The 12,475-nt window shown below is 40.5% G+C and overlaps 1 protein-coding gene across 2 annotated transcripts in view; it reads left to right on the plus strand.

Annotated features, from left to right (window-relative positions):
* Positions 1-5,788: 5,788 nt before the first annotated feature.
* The window catches only part of Stag1 (STAG1 cohesin complex component), a 373,003-nt gene continuing 366,316 nt past the window's right edge, over positions 5,789-12,475 (plus strand). For both annotated transcript variants that reach the window (XM_071615631.1, XM_027933685.3), the window contains exon 1: positions 5,789-5,982. The gene's annotated coding sequence lies outside the window, so the exon portion shown is untranslated. The remainder of the gene's footprint in view (positions 5,983-12,475) is intronic.

A 12,475-nucleotide genomic window follows, 5' to 3' on the forward strand; every position in this document is an offset into this window, starting at 1 on the left:
ATATGCATGTGATATTTATAATAAAAGTTCTTTTTACAAAATAAACCTGGTTATAAAATATATGCAGTGAAAGATCATAGGAAAATCATTTAGATATGTTTCCATAAAATATTTTACCCAGAGATGATTTATATTGGTGGGAAGGGTAAACATCTGATAATGATGAGGAATTAAGAAACTATTCATCTATTAAATCCAGGAAAACAGGTTGAACATTCCTGCTGTCAAGCTCAGAGAGGGTTGTTGGAATGCTTTTGTTGTAATTGTTCATCCTCTCATTTATCATACGGTACTCAGTGACAGATTTATTTTATTGTTTGTTAACACTTTTTAATCCAGGGCTAGGTAGAGTACTTGTTTATGAGGCCCTGAGTTCCATCCCCAGCACTGCAAGCAAGCAAACAACAAAAAAAATCAATTCATACTCCCATTCAGTTTCACTGAGTACTAGACAATGCCTTGGGGCTTCTGAATGAAAGTAGATTCAAACTTAGTTATACTGACCAACTAAACTTAATGTTTCTTTTCTTTCTTTTTTTCTGTGATACTGGGGGTTGAACCCAGGAGCAATCTACCTCTGAGCTACATCCCCAGCCCTTTTTAATTTTTATTTTGTGACAGGGCTGTGCTAAACTGTCTGTTAGATTGGTTTCTCTGTGTGTATGGAAACAATGTCTTAGACATTTATTTGATCAAGGATGATTTCCCAAAGTGGGCCAGGCCTTTTGAAATGAGGTGGAAATTCCAAGGACACCAAGAAACTTGGACTAAAACTTGGACTAAGCAAATTGTTGTTCTACTGATACTTTAATCTCTACCTTAAATAACGTGTGGAAACCGTTAGTTTCTTCCCATGTTAGTTCCAGTCTTCTGCCTGTGGATTTATTTCCTTTTTTTTTTTTTTTTTAAATATCTGAGTAGTTGTGGTCCTCTACATTTTTAGGGATAGAACTTTGTCTGCAACCATGTTATTGACTCTAAAAGGAAAGGTAATTTGGATACATCTTATTATAAACTTTGAGGCAGAATTGATTTGTCATTTTTGGAAGGAATTATGTTCTGAGTTAAAAAAAAAAAAATCATGATTTAACCCAATTATGGACTGGTAGGGGACACCATGGCATATTACTGCCACCAACTGGCATCACATCTTAATTGCAAGAGTAGAAAAAGGAAAATAATTTCTGATTTTTAAAATATAAGCAACATCAAATTTCCTGTAACCAAGTGAAAAAATATTAAGTAAGAATACTTCATTTGGGAAATAAAAAAGAGGAAGTTGTCATGATCCCCAAAACACAGGGTTTGTGAAAGTGATAAAAGTGAAGGGATAAGGAAGTAGGGTCAGAGGACAGAACACGTTTCTTTGGTCTAAATATTCAGTAGCTGCATCTAGAACTATATCTGCAAAAAAGTAGTGTAAAGGAAGAATAATTCATAAAAATATTTCTTTAAAATGCCTTTATGTGAAAAGAACATAACCATTATCATCATCAAAGTTGACTGAATCTTGGGCTGGGATTGTGGCTCAGTAGTAGAGCGCTTGCCTGACATGTGTGAGGCACTGGGTTCGATTCTCAGCACCACATATAAATAAATGAATAAAATAAATGTCTATTAAAAACTAAAGAATATTTTTAAAAAGTTGATTGAATCTCTTAATTTTAAGCAGAACTGAATTGTTTTGTGAGCTAACATTATCTAGAGAGGAAAAAGGCAAAAGTTTAGCTAAAATTTCAAGGAATCATACTCTCTATAGAGTCACAAACTAGTTCTTTGTGTTATAAAACAAAGTTCCTCATGTTATTGGTTAATTAGATACATTGTTAGACACATTATGATTTGGTATATATGCAAGGAAAATATCAAAGGCAATTTAAGACAATAGTATATAAAAAGTCTTTTTAAAATAAACCATAGAAACTCCTCTTCAATGTCTACCAATTTCATAGAATATGGAATGCATTTTTCTGTTTGTTATTTTAAATGTCAACTTTGGATGAGGTGGGCCAAGAGACTGAGTTGAAATAAAGGTCTAATGGCATGTATTTTAAAAGGCATATCCTTCTTTTTGATATTTCAAGCATATCTATGACTTGTTAATGAAAAAAGCCGTGTTTGAAAATTTTTGCCAAGGGATTTGGAATCTTAAGAAATTCTTAAAAGCAGAGGCTTCTGGGAAATATGTAATCCTGCAATGAATTCATCATGTTATGGAATCTCTATTACTTTACCAAATAGCTAAAGGATGAATGAATCTGCCTTTTGCTTACATTTATGATTGATCAGACCAAATCAGCTTGTATGAAGAATTTGTGACAAAACAGAGATAAACTGGAAAAAACATCAAGGCATTCCTTGAATGACATTACGTATTTTAAACATTTTTTTTAAGAGAGAGGTAGAGAGAGAGAGAATTTTTAATATTTATTTTTTAGTTATCGGCGGGCACAACATCTTTGTTTGTATGTGGTGCTGAGGATCGAATCCAGGCCACACGCATGCCAGGCGAGCGTGCAACCGCTTGAGCCACATCCCCAGCCCTTGAGTTCCATTCTTAACTATATTCAGACAAAGTGGTGGTAGATGAGATTAAAAGCATGCTTGAGCCACATCCCCAGACCCCACATTACGTATTTTAGATGATAGTTTATAATCCATAAGAAACTACAGAGACCTTTTGTGTAAGTATACAATATTGCTTTTTTTTTTTTTTTTTTAAAGGGAGGAAAATGAAGGATCTGAACTGTTCAGGTAACTATTACAATAGTGGTGTAAGGCAATGGGAAGAGATGGGGAGTGAAGGGCTTTGATGAAGATGGCTGCAGAAAAAAAGCAAGGGATCTGAATGAATTAGGATATGATGGGACTCAGGTTAAAAAAAAAGTCAAGTATGACCTTATAATTTAGAACCTGGGGATTACATAATTATTTACAAACACCAGTTCAATTTGTGTGAGGGCAAAATAAAGAACGTGTTAGGTTTCTACATACTTAGAAAGTTGACTATTTATGCTCTTGGATAATTTTTAAATATTTTTTTTTAAAGTGCTAGGCTGGGAATATAGCTCAGTGGTATAGCACATGCCTCAAGAGGCCCTGCCTGCATGAGATGAGGGGTAAAGGGCTGAGGGGGAGGAGAGAAGCTAAAAAATACTTAGCAAAATATTATTACTGTAATAACACAAATGGATTTTTTTGATGGTGGTAGGTGGGGACTGAACCCAGGGCCTCACACATGCTAGGCAAATACTCTACTGAGCTCTATACCCCTGGCCTGTTCATTTTTAATTTTTGGACAGGGTCTCCCTAAGTCGCCCAGGTTGGCTTTGAATTTGTGATCCTCCTGCCTCAGCTTCTGGAGAAACTACCATTATAGGTGTGTACCACCATACCTGGCTACAGATGACATTTTAATATATTAAACAGTTTAATACTCAACAATCCTATTGCTATTTCCATCTTACAGATGAAGAAACTGAGACACAGAGATCTGCCCAAAGTCATACAGCTTTCCAGAACAGTCTGGTTCCAGAGTCCGTGTTCTTAATCACTGCACTATGCTGAAATCGCAATGTTATTAGGAGATTAGAATGTTCAAATAAGAGAAATAAAATGTTAGTTTGTTTATTTTTCCAGTATTGATGATTGAATCCAGGGGTGTTCTACTGCAGAACTATATCCCCAGCCCTTCTTTCATTCATCTGCTTTTGAGGCAGGGTCTTACTACATTGTTGAACCTGGCCTAAAACTTGTTATTCTCCTTTTTCACCCTTCCAGTAGCTGGTATTACAGGCAGATAACACTGAGCCTGTCTTAGAGAATTAATTATTTTAAATGCTTAATTTTGCAATGGAACTTCCTGGAAAGTACCTGTGAGGAAAAGGTAGGAAGATTAAAAAAATAATTTTGGGGAGACTTTCAAGAGAAAGAATGTATTACATAACAGAGAGCTAGGGGTTGAACTACAGGATGGAAGACTGAAGTGAAGTTAGAAAAGGAATCAGAGACCAGTAAATCAGGTAAGTATAGATCCAGGGATTGAGAAGTGTTAACTGTGAAGGAAGGTTGATAGTAACTGGAGGGAACAGACAGCACTGTTTTTTTTTTTTTTTCCTTTAAGACAATGGAAACTTGAAAAACAGAAGGAAGAAGCCAGAGAATAAAATACTGAATACTGAGGATGTAACACTATAGGAAAATAGTAATGGAACAAGGAACTTGAAAAGCAGGACACACATCATTACACATCATTTAGGCAGGATAGGCTGTGGAGAGACGGGCAGAGGGAATGCCTTAATTTGCTGAGAAATTTTGAGATCCTGGTCGGGATCATGGTTATAGATGTCTGAAGATGGAGAGAATGTCAACCCATTGTTGGAATTGCACAGCTTTGAGCCCAGGAAACTAGACGAAGTCATCTATTTAGCCTGGTTTGGGACTGGCACTTTTAACAAGGAAAGCTAGAAACAGGCTTTGCAGAGTAACAATAGGAAGTCAACCAGAGACTAGTAAATATGTATCTATAAATAGTGTTATCTAAAAATCTATGCAAGTCCAGTCACAAATTCATACCCGACTTCCTTCAGTGAAAAGCCACCACACACCACCTTCCAACGCCTAACAGAAACCAGGAACAAGGATGATAACTAGAGATTAGCCCTCAAGAATATAATGGAGTTGAGCGAGTATAAGGTAATACTGGAAACAGAGCAGGCTATTCTGATGGAGAATTGAGTCACAAATGGGCTGATGACCTGGGAGAGTAAGGATTCACTTTTGTTGTAAAAAGTTGAAAGCAGGTGAAAGGTAGAAGCCATGGTCAGGGATAGGCAGGTAGAGAGCAAGGGAAGCTGTGGGGTCCAACAAAACAGCTGGGTCAAGATTTCACGGTAGTGACTTTGTCCCTAGCCCACTGGAGGGCTAAGAGTCTCACGTCCATTTCAGAACCACTGACAATACTACTAGGTTGCAGTAGGAGAAACCGAATTCCAAAGCTGAGTCTCTATTTTCCCAGTCTAGCTGCATTCCCGGCTCACTAACTAGCCAATGCTGCCGCCTTATGCAAAGCCGGCACCACGGAGAGACTGCTACACAGAGGCAGGACGACGCCAATCGGCCTGGAGCGGGCAGTGTTCCGTCCAGAGCCGTGGCGAGGGAGGTCCCAAACAGTTCTGGGAACCTACTCCCCTTGGCTCGAGGAAAGCACCTCCCCAACAATAAATCGCTAATACAATGCAAAGCTTGGAGTTCTCCTTAAGACCGGGAGTGGCTGGAGCAGGGCTCCGAGCGACCGCTCCCTCCCGTTTCCGCAGCAGGCCTGGCGGGCAGCGGGAAACTGGAGCGGAGGGAGGGAAGAGCTAGCCCCCGACCTGGGGAGGGGCCTGGGTGAAGAAACGGGGGCGGGTTCCTTCCCAGGTCTCCGAGCAGCTCTAAAAATGGCGGGCGGCAGCTCTGCGAGTGGGACGCGCAGGCGCCAGTGTTCGTCCTTCCGCCCGCTGCGGGTGGCCCACGAACAGTCCACAGCGGCCTCTTCCAGAGCTCTCCGCCGCTGGCAATTGGCGGAGCTGGGCAAGCGCTCCATGCGGGGGCGGAGCCGCCACGCAGCGGCCACGTTTCCCGCCCCGCTGGTGCGCGTGCGCGCAATCCCCTCAGGAAAGCGTTTGCGCGCGCCCCCGCCGCGGCCCCCAGCTCGCGCCTCAGCTCCCTCCCCTTTCCGGGCAGGCCAGTCCCGTCAGCAAGGCAGTGAGCACCGCGGCCAGCAGAGGGCGGTCCGGACCCAAGTCTGCAGCGGCGCCATTGGCGTGTGGAAAATGCCACCAGATGGCGGGTTAGGATTGCAGCTCCGTTGAAGGCGCGGCCCCCGCTCCCGAACCCCCGGCGACCACCCCGTAACAACCCCCCCACATCGGGAATAACACACCGGAGACTTTTGGGGGGAAACTAGGTCGACGGCCGGCAGCGCCCGGATGGGCAGCTGAGGTGAGTGCGGGCGGCGGCGACGGCGGCGGGGGGCGGGAAAGAGGGGGAATGCGGCGGCAGCGGCGCGGGGGCTGGAAGCGCCGATCCAAGATGGAGGCCGGGAGAGAGCTAGAGAGCGCGAGCGGGGAGCGGGCGGGCCGGGCGCGGGCCCCGCGCGGGGGAGGGAGGCCGCGCGGGCCTGTGCGGGGCGCGGCGGTCGCGGGCCGTCCGAGCTCCCGGGGAGGCGGCTGTGGGTGCGGCGGACACCCCAGCGCTCCCGTCTTTGCCCACCCCTCCCGCTGGCCCCGAAAATTGTGCCCCCGCCCGCCCGGGCACTACGGCGACAGGCGCGGAAGCCTTTGTGGCGCGCTCGGGCCCGCCGCCAAGCCCGCCCTCCGCCCCCCCGCCCAGGCTCTCGGGACTCGCCCGCGCCCGGCGGGGCCGGGCCGAGGCGGGCTGGCGCGAATGCCTTCCGCCGCCCTGCGTTTCTGCGGTGTTTTAGCGGCGGTGGCGTCACATGACGACGAGCTCGCCTCCGCGGAGGGGCCTGGGGGTCGCTCGGCGTGGCGGCTGGCCCAGGCCTCTTGTTGGCGGGGTGGGGCAAAGGCTGTTGACTGGGGGTGATCGGGCGTCGAAGCCGGGCTTTCCCGCTATCTACCTTCCCCGCCCCCGACGGGGGCCTCCCGGCGAAACGTGTCCAGGCCCGAGCACTGCCCCGCTAGTTTGCCAATCTCCCGGGAGACGAGGCCAATAAAAGTTGTTTTCCCTCCTTTCTCGGGGTGGGGGCGGGGTGAAGAGCTGGGAAACTGGAGAGCCTGGAGTTGGACCTGAGCCCCACTCGCAGGGTCCGAACTGGGTGCCGCTTGTGTGCAGTAGGGACCAAGAAATTTTCATATTTTTAGGATTGTCACGTCACCCCATCTACCCACATTTGAAATGTTATCGATTCTCTTCACATTGCATACAGTCGTGCCCCAGGCGTATAAGTCATGGGATGGTTTTGGAAGCTTGTAGACGCAAAAACAGTGCTGTTTGTGATACCTAATTATCTGCTGTTAAAGTTGGTGTTAAAGAGGGTGGATGTAGTTTATTCTTTCTCGGGGTTGTGACTGGAAATGACTTTGTTTTGCAGCTTTGCAAAAATAGTGTTTGCGAAAGTACCTCAATTGGCATAAAGTTGTGTGATTGCATCTTAGGTGGAATTTGAATGTGACTCCCTACCTTTAGTTTTCCATATTTTAAGAAAATTGCAAACTGATGTTGAAGCGCTCATGGAAATGTACAGAAGAGTGGAAAATAAGAATGACTCCTTTCTTGTATAATATGTTGTTACATGTTTTCTATATTGTGTGAATTCAGACTTAAAATTTTTGACCAAATAGGGAAATACTAAAAGAACCAGAAATGTTATTTCCTTGCTTTTGATTTTTGATAATGTGTCACAAATTAGTACCCAAAGTTCTAGGAAATGTACAGATGTGTTGCTATTTTTTTCCCTACAAATTTAAAAACGTACTTTGAGCAAACCAAATTTATTGAGATAAGTGGTCTACCAGTGGTCCCTTTTACAAGCAAACTACTTTTCAGTAGAATACTTTCTGTGTCCACTTTAGTTTTAACATTCTGAAAAAGCTAGAGGGAATTAAGTAGATGTGAAATATGGAAAATTGTTACTAGGATTACCTCTGTGAAGAGAGCACTACAATTACTGTCCATTTGAATGGCTCTTCTACACTCCTTAAGGAATTGTAGCATATGGGAGAGGGAATCTGAGCTGAAGTTGGAACATTCCCATGGTTTATAGTCTTCGGGGTTTTATTTTTTGAGTCTTACTTCCCTCGTCTCGAAAATGGGAGTAATCTAGTGGATATTATCAAGATACATGCAAAAGCCTTTTTTATTAAAGTGTTAGAACTTAAAACTTACACAAATTTATATAGTTGTGATATTTTTTCTTTGATTGTAGACCTGTATAATTTCATAATCTCAGCGCTATATAAGGAGATATAATGCACTCTGGGGAAAGAAAATGCCTTTCCCTTTTTCTTTGGCTTATATCCTTACTGAGAAGTGTGTATTAGTTTTGTCCTGATGCATAACATAATACAAACTTAGTAGCTTAACACCCATTTATTTCAGTTTCCATGGGTCAGAATTTCGGGTGTGGTATAGCTGGACTCTAATAATATCAGGATGAAATGAAGGTATCATGTGTAGCTGTAATTCTTATTTGTGGCTCAGGTCCTTTTCTAAGGGTACTACCTGTTGGCAGAACCAATTTCCTTGTGACTATATGATTGAAGTCCCCATCTTCCTCCTAGTTGTTAGCCAGGAACTGCTCTCAGTTCTTTGCTATGTGGCCATATAGGCAGCAGTTTACAGAATGGCTGTTTGCTTTTGCTTGGAATCAGGAACCATTCTCTCTGACTCTTCTGCCTCTGACTCCCCTTTAAGACTGTATTTAAAAGTTACCTGATTAGGTCAGGTTTACCCAGATAATCTTTTTGCCAAATTCAACTGATAAATGATCTTAATTACATAGGCAGGAATCTTGCCATGTAATAGCCATAGGAAATTTATTTCATTATATCTACAGATCTCTCCTACATTTAAGGAAAGGGGATTATATAAGTGTGTGGGTCATTTTAGTGGTCTAAGAATTTTGCTTATCATGAAGAATGAAGTATCTTCAAGTTTGCCTCTTTAGAATCTGGACATACAAGGACAGGACACAGGCAGAGCAATAGCCCCCACTTGATCTTCCTTAATTTCTTTACTAATAATTATTTTGTCTTTTCCTCACTCTTTCTTAATTTCCTGGTACCTCAGCTTAAGTGCCTCCTTCTAGAAAAAGCTTTTGATTTCATTGAGAGAAAATTGTAAACAAAAACTAAGATTAGGACTGGGCTTGTGGCTCAGTAGTAGAATGCTTGCCTAGCACGTGCTAGGCCCTGAGTTTGATTCTCAGCACCACATAAAAATAAATAAATAAAATAAAGGTATTGTGTCCAACTACAACTAAAGAAAATCATTAAAAAAAAAACTAAGATTAAAAATTTTAAGAGGGAGGAAGACATTGGGAAAAAGATGTAATTCTTGCTGTTCTTAGATACTTGTTTTATTCATTTGATACATGATACTGAATCAGAAAAGTTAAGGAATTTTAGTGTTTTAGATCACATTTCTGTTAAGTGACAGGTAAATTCACATACTCATTGCATCAGACAGTTGTGTGATTGGTCCAGAAGCTTGTAGAATTCTTAGGAATAGTTATTCGAAAGTATTAAGAGGTAGCAGAAGTTTGTTATGGTATGTGCTTTGTCAGTCCAAGGAAAATCATTTTCAGGGAAGAGGCAGGCTCTTGCCTAGAATGTGCAAGGCTTTGGGTTTGATTCCCAGCAGCAGCAGCAGAGCTGGTGCGCGCGCATACACACACACACACACACACACACACAGATAAGTAGGATAGTTTTAGCTAAGGATATCAAGCTTTAACAGATATAAGCAGGTGTTTAATAGATATAAACAGAGCCATGGTTGGTGGTGTAGCTTAGAGGCCCTGGTTTTGATCCTCAACACCATAAATTTTTTTTTCATTAGGGAGATAATTGCTTAATTTAATATAGATACATATAATGGCTTGGTAAATTTTTTGTTGATCAAAGAAAAATAGAATTCTTGGGAATTCCAATGACTCTTGCTACTTTGGTACTCTAGGGAAAAGAAGTGGGAAGCAGAAACCTAAAAAAGGTGCTCTTGCGTAAGCTATAGAATGACATGATTCTTGAGGTAGGAATTAATGGTTGTGTCTTCAGAGAAGGGGGGGGGCTGGTTTTCTGTCATTTTGCTAGTTAAAAGAATAGGATCACAGCTTCCTACCTTAGTGCTGAGAGAAATCTTTATTGAAAAATACATGATTCTTTTAAAATGACCTTTAAGTAGGTCATAGTTACATCAGTTGGTTTTATGGTATCTTCTCCACATAAGACATTCCTTTTCTCATATTTTTCTCTTTTTCTTAATCTCTTACCAAACACTATTTGAAGAACATCTCAAGTTCTGCCTTGTATAATCCTTTGTGCTGTGAGCTTAAATGATACACCAATGAGTTGCCCAAATGATCTATGGAATTTTACTATAATTAATGTCTTTTTTAACTTGTTAGAAGCTAACATTTTGCATTGTGACTTCCTACAAACACATAAAATGAAAATAAAAGTGTTGTGAAACAATTTTTAACCTTTGTTCAGGGCATTCTAATTCTGATTTTTTTTTTTTTTTTAATTAAGAATGGTTGCAACTTAACTGTTGAGTGGACTCAGCAGCTCATAGTTGGAAAAGTGTTGATTTGTAGTCTCATTAGTAATGAGGCAAGTGCAAAGTAGAACTTTGAAAAGGAATCATTTCACTTTGATCAGATTGACAAACATTAAAAAGTTTGATAATATCAAGTGTTGTCTGAAATTCTGGAATGTGGAGAAATTAACTACCACTTTTGGAAAGAGTGTAAATTGATAATATTTTATGAAAGATGAGAGTTTTTTTTTTTAATAAAGTTGAAGATACCTGTACTTTAAACCTAGTACTTTCTTTATATTCCTGATGATGGAAAGTTTTGTTCTGTATACCAGAATATATGAACAAAATGTTCACAGTAGCCTTATTTGTGGTAGCTAAAGTTGAGAAATAAACGCAGTGTTCTTTCATGGTAAAATGGATAAACTTTTGCTTTTCAAAAGTTAAAATAATCTTGGTTCTTGGGATAATCCAACTTAGCATATTCTCCTTTTGTTTTTACTAATATTCTGTTAGAAGACCTTGTACATTTTTTTCATATTGCTTTGTTATTTTGTCTGTCTGGTTCTGGTATTAGGATTATGATGGCCTCATAAAAGAGGTCAGGAAGTGACCATTATTTACTGAAAGAGTTTGTATAATACTGGTCCTAATTCTTCCTTGAATGTTAGAATTTACCAGTGATACCATCTGGACCAGAATTTTCTTTGTGGGAAGGTTTTTGGTAACATCCAAATTCAGTTTTAGGGCTATTCAGATTTTCTGTTTTATCTTGTGTCAGTTTTTTGTCATGCATTTTTTTAAATTGTATATTTTATCTAATTTGTTATCAAAAGTTGTTCATAGGTTTCCCTTGTTATCCTTCTAATGCCTGTAGGATCTGTAGGGTAGCTCTTTAATTTCTGATGTCATTTGTGTTTGTGTGTGTGTGTTTTGTACCGGGGATTAAACCCAGGGTTGTTTAACCCCTGAGCCACATCTCTAAGCCCTTTTTATATTTTATTTAGAGACAGGGTCTATCTATGTTGCCGAGGCTGGCTTTAAACTTGCAGTCCTCCTGCCTCAGCCTCCCAGGCCTCAGCCTCCCAGGCCTCTCCATTCGGCTTTTTGAACCATCTAATGGTTTTTAAGTTTGCTATCTATTCAAATCAACTTTGCTAATTTTCTCTATTGTCTTTCTATTTCATTGGTCTGCCCTTTTGGTTTTCTTTCTTCACTTCCTAAGTTAAGCCTTAGGTCATAGATTTTAGATATTTCTTGTTTTCTAATAAAAAAACATTTAAAGCTATAGATTTTCCTCTAAAAGCACTGTTGCATTCTATGAATTTTAACATTTTAATACATTTTTATTATTTAGGCTTAAATAGTTCTAATTTACTTTGGAATTGCTTTTATCTGTGGATTACCTGAAAGTATGTTGTTTTATTGTTATTTGAGGTTGTTTTTATTGGTTCATTTCAATTTTACAGCATGGTGGGTTTCATTGAGGCATATTCACATATACATAACACAATTTGGATTTCAGTCCCCAGTAACACTTGCACCCCCCCCCCATCCTAATGGTTAGCCTTCTACTTTTATGGCATTCTGTTATTTCCTTGCTTTTTTCTTCTACTTCCACATATGAGGGAAAACATACTTTTCTCTGAGTCTGGCTTATTTTGCTTAAAATTATAGTCTCTAGTTCCATCCATTTCCTTGCAAGTGACATAATTTTGTTCTTTGTGGCTAAATAAAACTTCTTTGTGCATATATATCCCATTTTCTTCATTCATTCATCTGTTGATGGACATCTAGGCTGATTTCATAACTTGGCTATTGTGAGTTGTGCCGCAGTAGACACAGGTATGCATATATCTCTAAAGCATGCAGACTTTAGTTCTTTTGGATAAATACCAAGCAGTGTATAGCTGGATCATATGGTAGTTCTATTTTTAGCTTTTTGAGGAATCTCCATACTGATTTCCATAGTGGTTGTACTGATTTCTTACCAACAGTGTATGAAAATTCCTTTTTATTTGGGATTGTTTTAGATATCTTATTGATTTCTAACTTAATTTCACTTTGAGGATACTCTGCATGGTTTTAATTCTTTTGAATATATTAAATCTTGTTTTATGGGCCAGCATGTGGTCTATCTTAATGTGTGGCAAGAAAATGTATGCTGTACTAAAGTACTGTTGGGTGAGTACTTTGTAAATTATAAGATAGATTATGG

This window comes from Marmota flaviventris, chromosome 8, assembly GCF_047511675.1.
Source record: "Marmota flaviventris isolate mMarFla1 chromosome 8, mMarFla1.hap1, whole genome shotgun sequence".
Taxonomy (NCBI): domain Eukaryota; kingdom Metazoa; phylum Chordata; class Mammalia; order Rodentia; family Sciuridae; genus Marmota; species Marmota flaviventris.